Below are 14,000 nucleotides of genomic sequence, written 5' to 3'. Positions count from 1 at the left end.
AGGTTGTTTATCGGAAAAGATCATGGAATAGTATGAAAACCAATCCTTCCGCCCTTGCAGCTAAACTGGGCAAATCTGTTTGTGCGTGTGTTTATTTATAAGCAAGAAGCCACTCCCGAGGGAAAAATCCAACACACGCTTGAGATGTAGCGCTCTCGCTAGTAATTGGTCAGAGCAGGAGCTCCTGGTCAGAGTTATAACCAGTGTTACGCGAGCGAGCACTGCATGGGTAAGCTATGTCTGTGTGGGGCGGGTCTACTGATTGCCACAGTGCGAAACACCAAGAAATTATTATTTTATGACTTCCTTCTTTTAAAAAAAAAATCAACGATTTTGGTCAGTTAGAAGGCAAGAGTTTTTAGTGTACTATTATAAGCACATCTTTACAAGGATGACATCAATATGAGACAGAGGTTATAAAGGGTTTATTACGAGACTGATCCGCTTATTCAATCGATATTCAAAGATTACACTATGGAATTATACACTAATTGTACCTCTCTCCATGCAAAGCATTTTCTTGTCCGATGCAAGTGCTGTCTTTACCGATGTTATAACTGCGCATCTTGCGAGCCTTCGGCTTGCTGAGCTCCACTGTTCTTTTGGCAGGCATGTCAACGAGTGTTGGGCTGGGCAACACACTTCTGTGAAACCGCTGTTTTGCTTTGTCGACACAAACTTGCCCTGGAAAGGGACAGATTTATGGTTTATCAAGTTACCACCAGTAGCCTCTTGCAGTGTTTCAACCATGAGAACAACTTAAATTGACTCTTCACAGGGAGAGGATAAATACCGTTAGCCTGAGAAAACAGCTGTCTCTTCTCGCTCCTCGCCGCTAGGGAAGTTTCGCCAGGAGGGACGTCTTCCCCCCAACAACAAAAATTCCACACTGATAATGAAATCGATGTTTACATAATTGGGAGACTGGGTCGGGCAAGATGTCGGAGTAGACGTGTGCGATTTTGCTCCGCGCTTGGCAATGTTGTATGGCCGAAACTGTTAAACGAAAATCGAGGAACAGCTCTACAGCATCTTCCACAGACGATAATCTTTCCCCAGATGGCAAAAAGTTAAGACACGACGCTTCGCTCTCAGATTCCGAACTGTGTGAATCGGACGAAGTGTTATCTATACCGAATATGGCGGGGGAAGTTATCCCGAAACTTGAAGAAGTGTTGGAAAAACTTGAGAATTTGGTAAGACCGCTTTTTTCAGTAGAGCGGAGCCAGATAAATTGTTTATTGACGGTGTTGAGATGTAAGAACATTCGAAAAATCATTTAGGCCGCATATATTTTCTAGTTGTGTTTTTATTATTTTGCCAAGAACTGTGGAGCAAAAACCAGAATGCTATTAATTAAGATCAAGATTGCAAGGTGCCAGTCAGAGGTGGCAATAACAGCTTTGGCTGGCCGCTGTTTTATTTCTATTTGTATGTGTAGTGTTTGTTCTTTGTGGCCATTGTTAGTTTTTGTCATTGTTTTTCGTGTTATTTTCGTATTGTATTGTTCTCTAGTTGTTAATGTAATATTTGTCTTGCTTTATTTAGATCTAGGTTTACTTTTTGTTTTACGTTTGATTGCCTTCGTTTGTTATTTTCTTATTGTTCTGTTTTCTTTTGTTATTTGCGTGTTATGCCTGTTGTTCAAAAGGACCGTTTGCGTTGGCTTCTCTCATTTGAAGTTTACAGATTATCTCGTCGGACATGGAGCGCCAAAACATAAACTTTAAACTTTTATCATTAAATGCTCGTGGAATTCGCTCTTTTGATAAAAGGAAGTCTATTTTTAATTGGCTGTTTAAATCTTCTGCCGATATATGTTTCCTTCAGGAAACGTATAGCACCCCAGAAGTGGAGAATGAATGGAAAAAACAGTGGAAAGGCAAAACATTCTTTTCCCATGGAACTAATCATAGTAGAGGCGTTCTTGTTAAAGATCAGCTAGATTTCAGACTGCAATCCTTAAAGGTTGACTCGCAAGGTCGATACGTTCTCCTAGAGGCTCTTATTCAGGATTCTCCATTTGCACTTCTAAACATCTATGCACCAAATAAATGTGCCGAGCAGTGCGATTTTTTCAACAAAATTTCAGAGGAGCTTAAAAGCTCGCTCACACTTGCGGATTCTTCTTGTGTTATCGGTGGAGACTTTAATGTGATTTTTGACCAAGATCTTGATGGAAGTGGGGGTATTAAGAAAACGAAGGAATCAGTCAAAATTCTGGAGGATATTTGTTTGGAGCAGGATTTGATAGATATATGGCGTGTTAGAAATCCGACGGAGAAACGCTTTACGTGGAGACAGAAGACCCCAATTATTCAGAGACGTTTGGACTATTGGTTGGTAAATGATTCTTTGCAGGACGACATTGTTTCAGTTGACATAATACCATCTATTAAATCAGATCACTCTACAATTACATTGTCGATTAACGGTATAGATGACAGTAAACGCGGTCCAAGCTTTTGGAAGTTTAATTGTTCTTTCGTGAATGATACTAATTATTGCGATCTCCTTGACACAAACATCAAAAGTTGGCTCGAAGAATTTAAGGATGTTGTTGATAGGCGTGTCTTATGGGACTTGCTAAAATACAAAATTCGACAGCTCACTATAAGTTTTAGCAAAACAAAAGCTCGAAACCGGAGAGCTAAACTTAATGAACTGGAAGAAAAATTACAGAACTGTGCCAAAAAGTGTGATAATGATCCATCGAGACAAAATGTTGAAGATTTAGAATGCTTACAGGCAGAATACGACCAACTGTATGATTACATTACTCAAGGAGCTATTGTTCGTTCCCGTGCAACGTGGTACGAAAAAGGTGAAAAGAACAACAAATATTTTTTGAATTTGGAAAAATCAAATAAAAATAAAAGTTGTTTGCGGAAAATTTTAAAAAGCGACGGAACAATAGCAGTTGATCCTAATACAATTATGAGTGAATTAGATTTCTTTTACTCCAATCTTTACAAAGAGAATAATAGTCATTCATCGTCATTTCTAGATGACTTAAAGGAAGTTCCTACCTTGACTGAAGAGTTGCGAATGGTATGTGAAGGAAGGATAGAATATAATGAATGTTTTAATGTCTTACAATCCTTTCCAAAAAATAAAACGCCTGGGAACGATGGAAAAGGTCTTGCCAAATTTAATACATCCCAGTCAGAATGCATTTGTTAAAGGTAGGTCCATATTTGACGCAATTAGAACGATTGATGATATTGTGGATTACACCAAACGGAACAGTTGGTCGGGATTTATGATCGCAATTGACTTTGAAAAAGCCTTCGACACACTAGACTTTCGATTTCTAATCAGAACATTACACAAATTCAACTTTGGTCCATCTTTTATTCAGTGGATGCGTGTTCTGTATAAAAATGTATCCAGCTGTGTAATGAACAATGGATTTACGACTGGTCCTTTTCTACTAGGTAGAGGTGTCAGACAGGGGGATCCACTCTCCCCTTACCTCTTCATCCTAGCGCTTGAGACCTTAGCTATAAAAATAAGAGAGGACTGCAATGTACAAGGGCTTAAAATTGGAGAAGAAATGATTAAACTGTCTCTATTTGCAGATGATATGACCTGTATCTTAAAAGACAAAACATCTTATACAAATCTGTTTCGTATTCTCAACTCTTTTGGAGAGTGTTCCGACCTAAAGGTGAATGATGAAAAAACAGAAATCATGCCTCTAGGAGATAATATCCTACAGGAGAAAGACTTCCCAACTCATAGTATTTGTGAGATCATAAAAATCTTGGGGATATATTTTGGTTATGATGATAGACAAAGGAACAACCTTAACTTTAGTCAAACTTTAAAAAGTATAAAGGAATCAATCAACGTATGGAAATGGAGAGGGCTCTCCCTTTTAGGGAGAATACAGATAGTCAAAACTTTCGCAATCCCAAAGCTTATGTTCAGAGCATCGGTTATACCAGTCTCTAAAGAACTAATTAAAGAGGCAAACTCAGTTCTCTACAACTTTATTTGGAATGGGAAGGACAAAGTGAAGCGTCTTGCATTGATATCTGATATAGAAATGGGTGGACTCAAAATGTTGGACATTCAATCTATGATTTGCGCTAAACGAATAACATGTTTAAAGAAATTATTGGAGGATTACTCAAGTCCTTGGAAAGTAATCTTAGACAAACTTCTGTTACCAGTCGGAGGACGTTTTGTATTGCATTGCAACTTTCAAACTTCTAAATTGAAAATCAGTCTACCAGCATATTATAAGGAATGCTTCGATGCGTGGTCGGAGGTTAATGGGAAGACTCCAAGTTGTTACGAGGAAATCATTAAAGAAATTATCTGGAACAACAAATTTCTTTGTTATGACAAAAAATCGATGTACAGAACAGATATAGTAAATTTAGGCTTCGTGAAGATTAAGGATTTAATTTCTGCGAACAACTCCTTCTTGTGCGACTTCTCTTCACTTACAAACCCTGAACAACGATTTTTTCTTATGAGTATTATCAATTCGATTCCCGCAGAATGGCGCTCACTTATTAAAGCATCTACAAACGTCATATCAGCCAATCCCATACCGATTACCCCAACTATTAAGTTGCCAAGTGGTAATGTAGTGCCAATCCTTGATATCTCTCCTAAACAGATCTATCAAATCTTTCTGCAGCAAAAGCAAATTGCGCCCACCGCAAAACAGAAATTGTCAAACAATTACGCAAATATAGATATTGATTGGGAAAAGGCTTACACTTTGGCCTTTCATTGCACTTTGGACACAAAGATCAGGGAATTTCATTACAAAATTTTAAATTGTACAATCTTTACAAACGTGAAACTTAATTTAATTGGTGTGGTGGAATCGCCAAACTGCACTTTCTGTCAAGAAGCAGCGGAATCCGTCGAGCATTTACTCTTCTCCTGCAGGATATCTTCTGAGTTTTGGAAGCATGTCTTGTCCTGGCTAAGAGATAATTATGTTCATGTTGAGGCAATTAATGAGTCTGATGTGATATTTGGAAAATTTGATATTGTAGAAGACTATATTCTAATTAATCATATTTTGTTATTAGCTAAATATTATATCTACTGTAGGAAATGTCATAATAGCGTACCTTCAATTAGAGGTTTTATTGCTAGGGCAAGACGTGTCTTCAATATTGAGCTCCATATCGCCAGGGAAAAAAATAAACTTCTTTTTCATTTTCAAAAGTGGGAGAAGCTAACTAATGCACTTTGTAGTAGTTGATACCCATAGGTTCGTTAAAATTAGCAGGCATCTTTATTAATATCGTCGTTGTTGTAATACATACATACATTTTTCGTTGTTGTTATCCTTTTTCCTTTTTGAGTAGAATTGTATTTAATGTTTATTCTTAAGTTAAATTGTAAAACTTGTCTTTAATTCAATAAAAACTGTTAAAAAAAAAAAAAATGTTTGCATAATTAAACTGGTATTTACGGGGTTCCAAATGAATAGTTGTTCGATTTTATGTTTCTCCTGGTCGATTATGGTAAAGTTTTGGGTTCTTCTGCGAACGAGCTCCAGCAAAACTCAGATGCTTCTTGCAAGGAAGAATATATTCCACTAATATTAACTGTTTTGTAGTAGATTCATCGCGTTTTCATTTGACCTTCGTGGCCCTTAATCTTTGTCGGTCATTCGTAAACAATAGCTAAAACAATATAACTACTCTGTTGGCTAATCAAAGCTCCTGACCAGCTTCCGGACAGATTTTCCGTCATCAGTATGGAATTTCAGTCCATGCAGACGTCCCTCCTGGCGAATTTAACCAGGACAATTCGAGAGTCTTCTACGTCGTCCAAAAAAGGAACAGACAAGCAAGACAAACAGAAACGTTAAATTATTGACGATTGTTGGTGGTGTTTTTAACAGGAATCTCCCTTGTTAACATAGCCTCGATTTCTAGGCCTTTTCTGAAAAATGAGCTCTCGCTCTTCCCGAAAAGACGACTGGAAGCGTGGATTTGTTGTTATCGACTTCCATCAATCAGATGATTGCCTGCCGAAATCGAGTAGGCAGCATAAATTATTTTTCCTGGAGCAGATTTCACAACGGCAGAGACTAAGATGTTGTTTGATGTGGTGTGCGGTCGTATTTTGGAGCGTTTTAAGCTTAAAAATCTGAAATATTTACGACGAAAAGCTGGGAGAAGCTGGTAAATGGTGAGGAAGGTTTTGTAATTCAACCAACTGGATCAAAATAGTTTCTTATTTTCCAGTCTACACGTGCACGGAATTGGTTATCGACATCGAAAAAGAAACGACTTTAAAGTCCATTTTATTTCCTTGTTACTCTTGTAGCAACGATCGTTGCACAAATCAAATATCTTTCCAAATTAACGGCATTGACTTCGATTCTATTGCTACTCTCTTAGGGAGATTTTGTACTTTCCCTTAAAACATAATTTTTTGCGGAATAATTTTGCTCTGAAAAAAAAAAAATGCAGGCGGCAGGGCAACTCTAAAGCAGAGCAATTTGTGGGCATTGTACCACTTAAATTCAAACAAGCCTGAGCCACGCAATATATGAATTAAAAATACAATGTTTCTTTTAAATTTCCCCATTGCTGCCACCATGCATGAGTAGTAATGGCATTTTTTTGTTAAACGCTGTTGTCAAAAGTTGGTTTTAAGGATCAAACGTTCTTTAAGTACCGGCAGACGGCCTTGATACAGAGGATATTTCTGTTGTGTCGCCAAGGAGCTGTACTCTTCCTTCCTCTTGAACAGAATCTATAATACCGTTACTGTTGTCTTCGTGATCAGGTGTAAACATAGCATCAATCTCTTCCCCCACAGAATTTCTTGCAGTCATACCACTTGGAGGTTCAATGACGTGTTGCTATTAATAACAAACAAACAAACGAAAATTAATCATTAACTTTCGAAGTATAAATTCATGCAAGGCCCAGACATCAAATATCTCTGTTCCCAAACAGCATGACCAATTACCACACAATCTTCCAAGTCACCAATTAAATCTGATTTCAAGTTCAAACATATGGCGAAAATTAAACAAAATTAGACCCTCTCTCGACCATTTACGTTACACCTTACAAAAAATAGACTAAGTGGTATACCTACAAATCAGCTATATTTTTGTAAACTTGATGCCTCATTATTTATTGAGATAAAGGTTAGCATCGGTATGGTATGAAGTGATGCCGCTCTAAATTGGGGATCCAAAGGTCAGTTGAGGGGAACAGGATGTCTTCAGCAGGCAGTCCGTTTTATCCCGGGGAAGGAACTCTCTTACATTAACCTTATAGATATTGCTCTGAAATAGCGTAAAGATTAGATGAGGCGGACGGTGCACCCCCACTACGACTTCCCAGGAAATACTACGGAGGCCCTCGTAATTTCGAAAAGACTCAAGTTGCCCTAGGACGACCGAACAGATACAAATTTTATAGCGCCGCTTAAAATGTATTTCTAGAGATCTAAAAGTACTCTGGATAGCCTAAAAAGTGTTTTCAATGCATGGAGGAAACAGTCGTTGGGTGCCCCTGCCAATAGACCAATTCGCCTAACGCAATGTTGTACCCAATTTAGATCTCTCGGGGTTAAGATTCTTTGTGCATTGTATTTGCATTACAAGGTGGAATTCACATTTAAAAAAATAAAGGGTTTAATTGGGTACAACATTGAGTTAGCCGAATTGGTCTATGCTCCTTGACGTCAACAGGCTCCATAAAAGTGTTGCCTAGAAATCGAAAAATGCACCTACTGAGACGAGACGTCAGACTGAATGACGTTAATTGGAGCTTAGTCGCGACATCGTTGCTACGCAACTCTGGGTACCAAACCGATAGAAAGATTTATGACCAAAGCAAGATGACACTTCGCTTGGCTATTTCGTCAGAGCCACAGGCGAAGCAAATTCCGACAGATGTATTAACCTCACTTCCGCTCGCTTCTCGATGAATTATTCTCGGCAGTATACACTGTCACTCTGTCATCAACAACTGTAATTTCCATGGTCAGTAGTTAATATACAATTTGATTAATTTCTTTTCTTCGTTTTCTTCAGTCGCCATGAATGAAACCACACAGCCTGTTTGTCTCTTTAAGTTATTCCGACTGGGTTTTCTGCTATTATGCTATTCTTGTCATCCACGTAAAAATAAGTTTAAAATATGGTAGTATTTCATGTTTCCTGTTGTTTTTGTTACACAGGCACGTGTGAAAGGCGTAAACGTTTACCTTTTTAGAACGTCTTGACTTTTTATACCACAGCTTTCCTATGACCGCGCAAGTAACCAGTGAGAGGGTACCAAGACATAATCCAACAGCTAAACCAACATTGAACGGGCTTGATGTCCCTTCGTCTGTGTAAAAAAAAGCTCCACTATGTAGAAAGTTCAGCCATATTTTGTTTTAAAGGAAGTTAGATTCACAAAATACAGCTTCTAACATGGTTAAGTGATTGGTAAAAAGTAAATACATTTTATCAAGAATGAAGCATTTTCATTTAATGGTTACTATCTTTTTGCTTGAAACAACGGCCTGCACAAAAAAGAATAAAATACAACCCTTACTTCATTAAGAGACTGGGTGCTAGTATAAAATTCCGCTTATTTACACAGGCAACATAAAGTTTAGCAAATCCCGGACAAATATGTGTTGTCATTAACAAAAATGGCATATTTGGTGGTTATTCCTTTCTGCCTGTTAATATAAAATGGTGTAATTTCACCTTTTTTGTATCAAGCTAAATAGTTCATGTGACATAAAATGCGTATCCCGTGACATTGACCAATCAACCATAGTCCGTCTCCCAAATTATTTCCAAGCGGGTAACTATTGTCTTGTCTATCATGGTGCGGTAATCTTCTCCCTTGGACTTCAGGCAGCAGTTACGACTTTCGCGTGTGACAGAGTGGGGGAAGAAGCTATGCCCGCAGAAGTTGAAGTGGAGTTACAGGGGTAACTTTGCTCACTCACTTTGCTTTGTTTTTCTAATCTGCTTCTGCTGTATTTATCTTTCCCGACCGATCAACGACTTCCGGCCGATGAACGACTTCTGGCAGACGAAGGTTTGGCCTTTTGTTCTTTTCGCAAGCTTACTGAGGGTGAGGTTCGGTCTCATGTTATGGCCTCGGCTAAAAAGTACTGTGCCCTGGGTGCCATGCCTACGCCTTTGGTTGCTGATTGTTTAGACTTATTGCTACCAGTGATTACCCATCTCATAAATTCCTCCTTGACTGAAGGCTACTTTCCCAGTGCCTGGAAGGAAGCGTTGATCACACTGCTCTTAAAGAAAGCGGTGCTTGAGCCTTTGTTCAGCAACTTGCGCCCGATAAGCTTCCGACTAAACGCGCTGTTTATGGTCAAACCTGTGATTATTTGACAGCGTATGAACTTCTTCCTGAGTTACAATCTGCCTACAGGAAGCGTTATAGCACAGAAACGGCACTTTTAAATGTGCAAAATGATATTCTTCTGAGTATGGATCGTCAGTTGATCATCACGTTCTTCTTAGTCGCCTTGAAACAACATTTAGCATCACAGGGAGGGCGCTGGCTTAATTCCACTCTTACCAGCCCAACAGCGTGTTGCATTCAGTGATGGGATCTCTGCTGGCACCTTCCAGCTAACATGTGGGGTACCCCAGGGTTCATGCTTGCGACCACGTCTCCTCACCCTCTACGCTAACAAGTTGTTCCAGGTCATTAAGAAGCATTCGCCTACTGTGCATGCGTATGCTGATGTTTCGCAGCTTTATTTATCTTTTAAACCGGAAGGTAATGCAAATGAGAAGGAGTGTTTAGAAGCTATGGAGTAATGCATAAAAGCTGTACGGGCTTGGATGAAACGGATAAGATGAAACTGAACGATAGCAAGACAGAGTTCCTGATCATAGTAGCTCGTTCAACAGTACAGCTGAACAAAGTTTGCATTATTCTGATAAGTTGTCTGTAGGAGATTCGACTATTAAACCTGTTTCACAGCCGCTAGAAATTTAGGAACATTTTTTTGGTAAGAACCTGAGTTTTCAATCACACATCAATAATTCTTGCAGGGCTGCATCTTACCATATGCGTAATAGTAGGAGAATTAGAAAATACCTCTCTGTAGACACAACAAGAACTTTAATTCATGCTTTTATTGTGGGTAGAGTAGACCACTGCGACAGGGACGGTGGAGCCGGGGGGGCTGGGGGGGGGGGTTAGCCCCCCACTTTTCTAGAGGAAATTTTTTCTTGGTTTTGGTATGAGGTACGTATGAAGAGTAAAGATCAAAGGGTACCTATATTGCTAACTCGTGGATTGGTTATTTTCGACATGAACGCTGGTAATGGACTTGCAATTAGTCTATCGGTATATTTAAGTCTGTCAAAAAATGATACGTTAAAAAAACAAAAACAAAAAACAAAACAAGACAAAACAAAAAGCAAAACGACCAAGAAAAAAGAAAAAAAAAACCTTTCCTCCGAGGGAGGGAGTCGAACATCAGACCTACGACGTAAAAGGGCAACGCGATATCCATTGCGCCACGGCCACTTTAAATGTTAAACAGAAGCTCTATACTTAACATTTCAGTTCTTTGCCTAAGAAATTCTGCCGGTGGACGCTGTTTGAAGCTGATAGAACTTTATTTATGAAGGATTGAAAGATATATTCGAGGAAAACAAGCAGGGTTTTGGCGGTAAAAGCCGTACTTTAACTTATTTCGTCGCATTTGAAGAACATATAGCCGACAAGTGTCTCGCAAAACCGTCGCGAAGTCTCTTGCTGACGGCGTTGTACAGCTTGCAATACCCGGCGTTTACATCATGAGGATCAGTTACGATTCAGCAACAGTAAACATTTTCGTTTTTATTGAACAAAGAAGCATTTCAATTCAGAATGATATTTCCCTAAAAAACCATGAGATTGGGAGTCTTTTCGTGAGAAAAGTTAAAATACCGTGAGACTCACAGCAGAATCGTGAGCTTGGACCAGCTTGGGGGTCAAAGAGCAATTGCTGATCTTTTCGTCAAGTTTATGACCTGGACGAGTCAAAAAGCTTCAAATGTTTATAAACTTCTGTCTCAAAGTTGGCCATAGGTTAATTTGAAACATTCAAAGTCCACATGAACTAAGACAACTTATCGTCCTGTGAAAGGTACAAACTCATAACATCAAACTGGACACAATGCACGCTTAGCACTTCTTGATCGCGGAACGGGAACGATCGATCTTCAACACTTGTCGTTTTGATATTGGGGGCTTTCGTGCGGAGCCGACTGATTACGAAAGTGTCCACACCTGAGTGACACATTTGCATATCGCAGTGCCCAATAACTTGTTCCTTACGCTACGCGTAATCCACACGTTAAAAAAAGGAAAGAAAGGAAAAGGGTCCGGATTATCACCGATTAAGTTATGACGTTGTGATGCCATAAGAAGGCCGTCGCTACACTGAACTACCAACTCATGAAAATGAAACATGGATCAAAATTTGTCATGGATTTTGTAAAATGCCATTTTATAGTTTTTAGGAATTTAGGTACGGTTATTGACATTTACTGTTGCCATTGTGAAGTCATTTTTAAGCAAAGGATCGTATCAGGTAACATTTTTCACTCAATAGTAAACTACGTCCGTTAACGTTAATTCGATTATTGCTCACTAGTTATTCGAAAAAAGAAGTGAAATACAAAAAGATATCACTAGATGAAACCATTGTTTAAATCGAACTTGCTCTATTTAGACAAAACCTGTAGGAAACTTTTCGTGTTTACGTGCTTTTAACATTTTCCCAGCGTGCGCAAGGAGAGCTCGTATAAAATCGAAGGCCAGTGTACTAAGGACGGGATATATGGAAGGCCGAGAAATATGTATCAAGTTTACAAAACCCCCTTGATATTGCTGTAAGAACTATCAAGTACCTGTCATTTTACACTTTATCCAGGTTGAGTTTTTCAAAAAAAATGTCTCGTGGAGAATGTTGAAAATGCCATTTTCGAGCCTCTAGATTTAAATATTTTCTGCGAGAGGATGCCCACAGACCCTCCTACAAACTCGCGCCTTCGGCGCCCCCTTTCAAGGCCCCCCATTTCAAATACGCTCCGCCGTCCCCGTGTGACAGCCTTCTCTATGGTCTCCCTGCTAATTGCCTAAGTAAGTTACAGCGCGTTCAGAGTGCGGCTGCTAGATTAGTTGCAGGTACGTCCCGTTTTAGCCATATTACCCCACTGTTGTACTCATTGCACTGGCTGCCGGTGAAAGAGCGAATTCAATATAAAATAATTTACACTGACCTTAAAACTATTTATGGCTTTGCGCCTACTTACCTTTGTTCAGCTTCCCAGCATTTATATCACAAAAGTAATGCGTGCGCTCTGATTGGTCAGTTAGCTATCTTCCATTTGCCTATTGGTGCACGCCAAAGAAAAGCTAGCGCGCTAAATAGCCTCTCGGGTGAGGTTTAAAATGCACCGATGAAATAAACAAACGAAAAGTGGAAGTTGAAGAAAATACTCAGTTGTCGTAATGAAGGAAGTGAAAAGATAAAGCGACAGAAGAACAACTGATCGCGAGTGAGCGAAGTTTTTTAAGGATTTAAGCCCGAAATTTAAGGCACATTTCGTGTGTTTTTTATAATGGTAGAGAAAATTATGTGTAAAACAACAGAATCTAATAAGTTGCTCAAGCATCGCTTCGCTTCAGCGCCGGCTGTGTCGGCGCATTTTTGAAATTTCGACAAATTTCGCATCTAGTTAGTTTTTTTTAACAATTAGTGTTACCTGTTATTCTAAAAGAACTACAGTCAATTTTTCATATTTCTGCTTTACGTTTATTGTATAAATTGTAACGCATTATAAAATAGCCAAGGTTAAAATTGAATTCTGATTGATCGAGACCAGTTCATTATATGTCCATAAAGCTCGCAACACAAGTCATGCGTGCATTATAGTGCAACATATGCACGCAAGCTACGTCACACTCTCTGTCAAAAAACACAGAAATTTATGTTTTCGCCTGTCCGCCATTATGGCGGAAAATCTTCCGTGCTTTGACCTTGGGTTTTAGTCTCTAAATGTTGAAAAAGACGAAAAGATCGATTGCCAGTTGGATAAAATTTCAACTGAAAAAAGAATGCGAGGTTTGTACACCTGAGCGAACAAGACAGATATCAATTTTTGGCAGACCCAGAGGCGAAAGCCACAAAAGTTCAACAACTTGGGCTGTAAAAGTTTTTAAAGGTATAAAAGAACGTAGAAGAACAAATTACTTCGTTACGAACGAGAGAAATCACTGCGAACTGAAAAAGCGGGATTTCGTTTAGGTAAGAAAAAGAAAAGCCACTTGAAAAAAACAAATAAACACCATGTACTTTACGATTTTTAATAAGTTTCGGTATCACTCACTAGCATATTGTAAATTGACGCTTTATTAAGCAGTTTCGCTCACATTTATGTGGAATAGAAGCCTAAAACATTTCGTAAATGATTTAAATCTGCACTTTTTGTCATGGAATAGAGAGCTCAAAAAGTGCCAGGCTTACCTGAGCTACAAGAAATGGACGACAAACAACTGAATGAAAGTCTCTCATTGTTTTACACCGAAGCTCCAAGTAAAAAGGGCGAAGAATACAGCAAGTCGTCGCTTGTTTCGTTTTTTTTTCTGAACTTACTTGCGAAACTGTTTGTAATGATTTTAAAAGTAGTTCGCAAAACTGGCGGCGTTTTCATTTTCATTCAAGATTTGTACCAATAAGAGAGTTTGTTCTTGTCAGGAGAAAATCGATGTTTACATATGTTTGTCTGATTTGTCTTTTTAATTCATAAAGGAGTTAAAAATGAACTTTTTGTTTTGTTAAAGAAACAAAAAAAGGATTGTGTTTTATCTATAAGGAGAAAGTTTTTTAAAAAAATGTAAAATGACGTCTACTGATTTTTAATTTGATCGTTTCAGGACAAGTAAGGGCATCTGTTTTTTCGTTTCTATTTTATAAAAGAAATAAAAAACTTGTTCCTCATGCATTGTTGAGTTATATAAGCTCTT

The 14,000-nt window shown here is 38.6% G+C and overlaps 1 protein-coding gene and 1 pseudogene across 1 annotated transcript in view; both read right to left on the bottom strand.

Annotated features, from left to right (window-relative positions):
• The window catches only part of LOC140941648 (uncharacterized), a 563,750-nt gene that overhangs the window by 459,846 nt on the left and 89,904 nt on the right, over positions 1–14,000 (bottom strand). The window lies entirely within an intron of this gene.
• LOC140941638 (fibroblast growth factor receptor 1-like) overlaps positions 1–14,000 on the bottom strand; it is a 51,952-nt pseudogene that overhangs the window by 32,327 nt on the left and 5,625 nt on the right.

This window comes from Porites lutea, chromosome 6 (assembly GCF_958299795.1).
Source record: "Porites lutea chromosome 6, jaPorLute2.1, whole genome shotgun sequence".
NCBI classification, from domain to species: domain Eukaryota; kingdom Metazoa; phylum Cnidaria; class Anthozoa; order Scleractinia; family Poritidae; genus Porites; species Porites lutea.
Note: the sequence above shows the minus strand (reverse complement) of the source record. Positions and strands in the feature narration are given on the sequence as shown.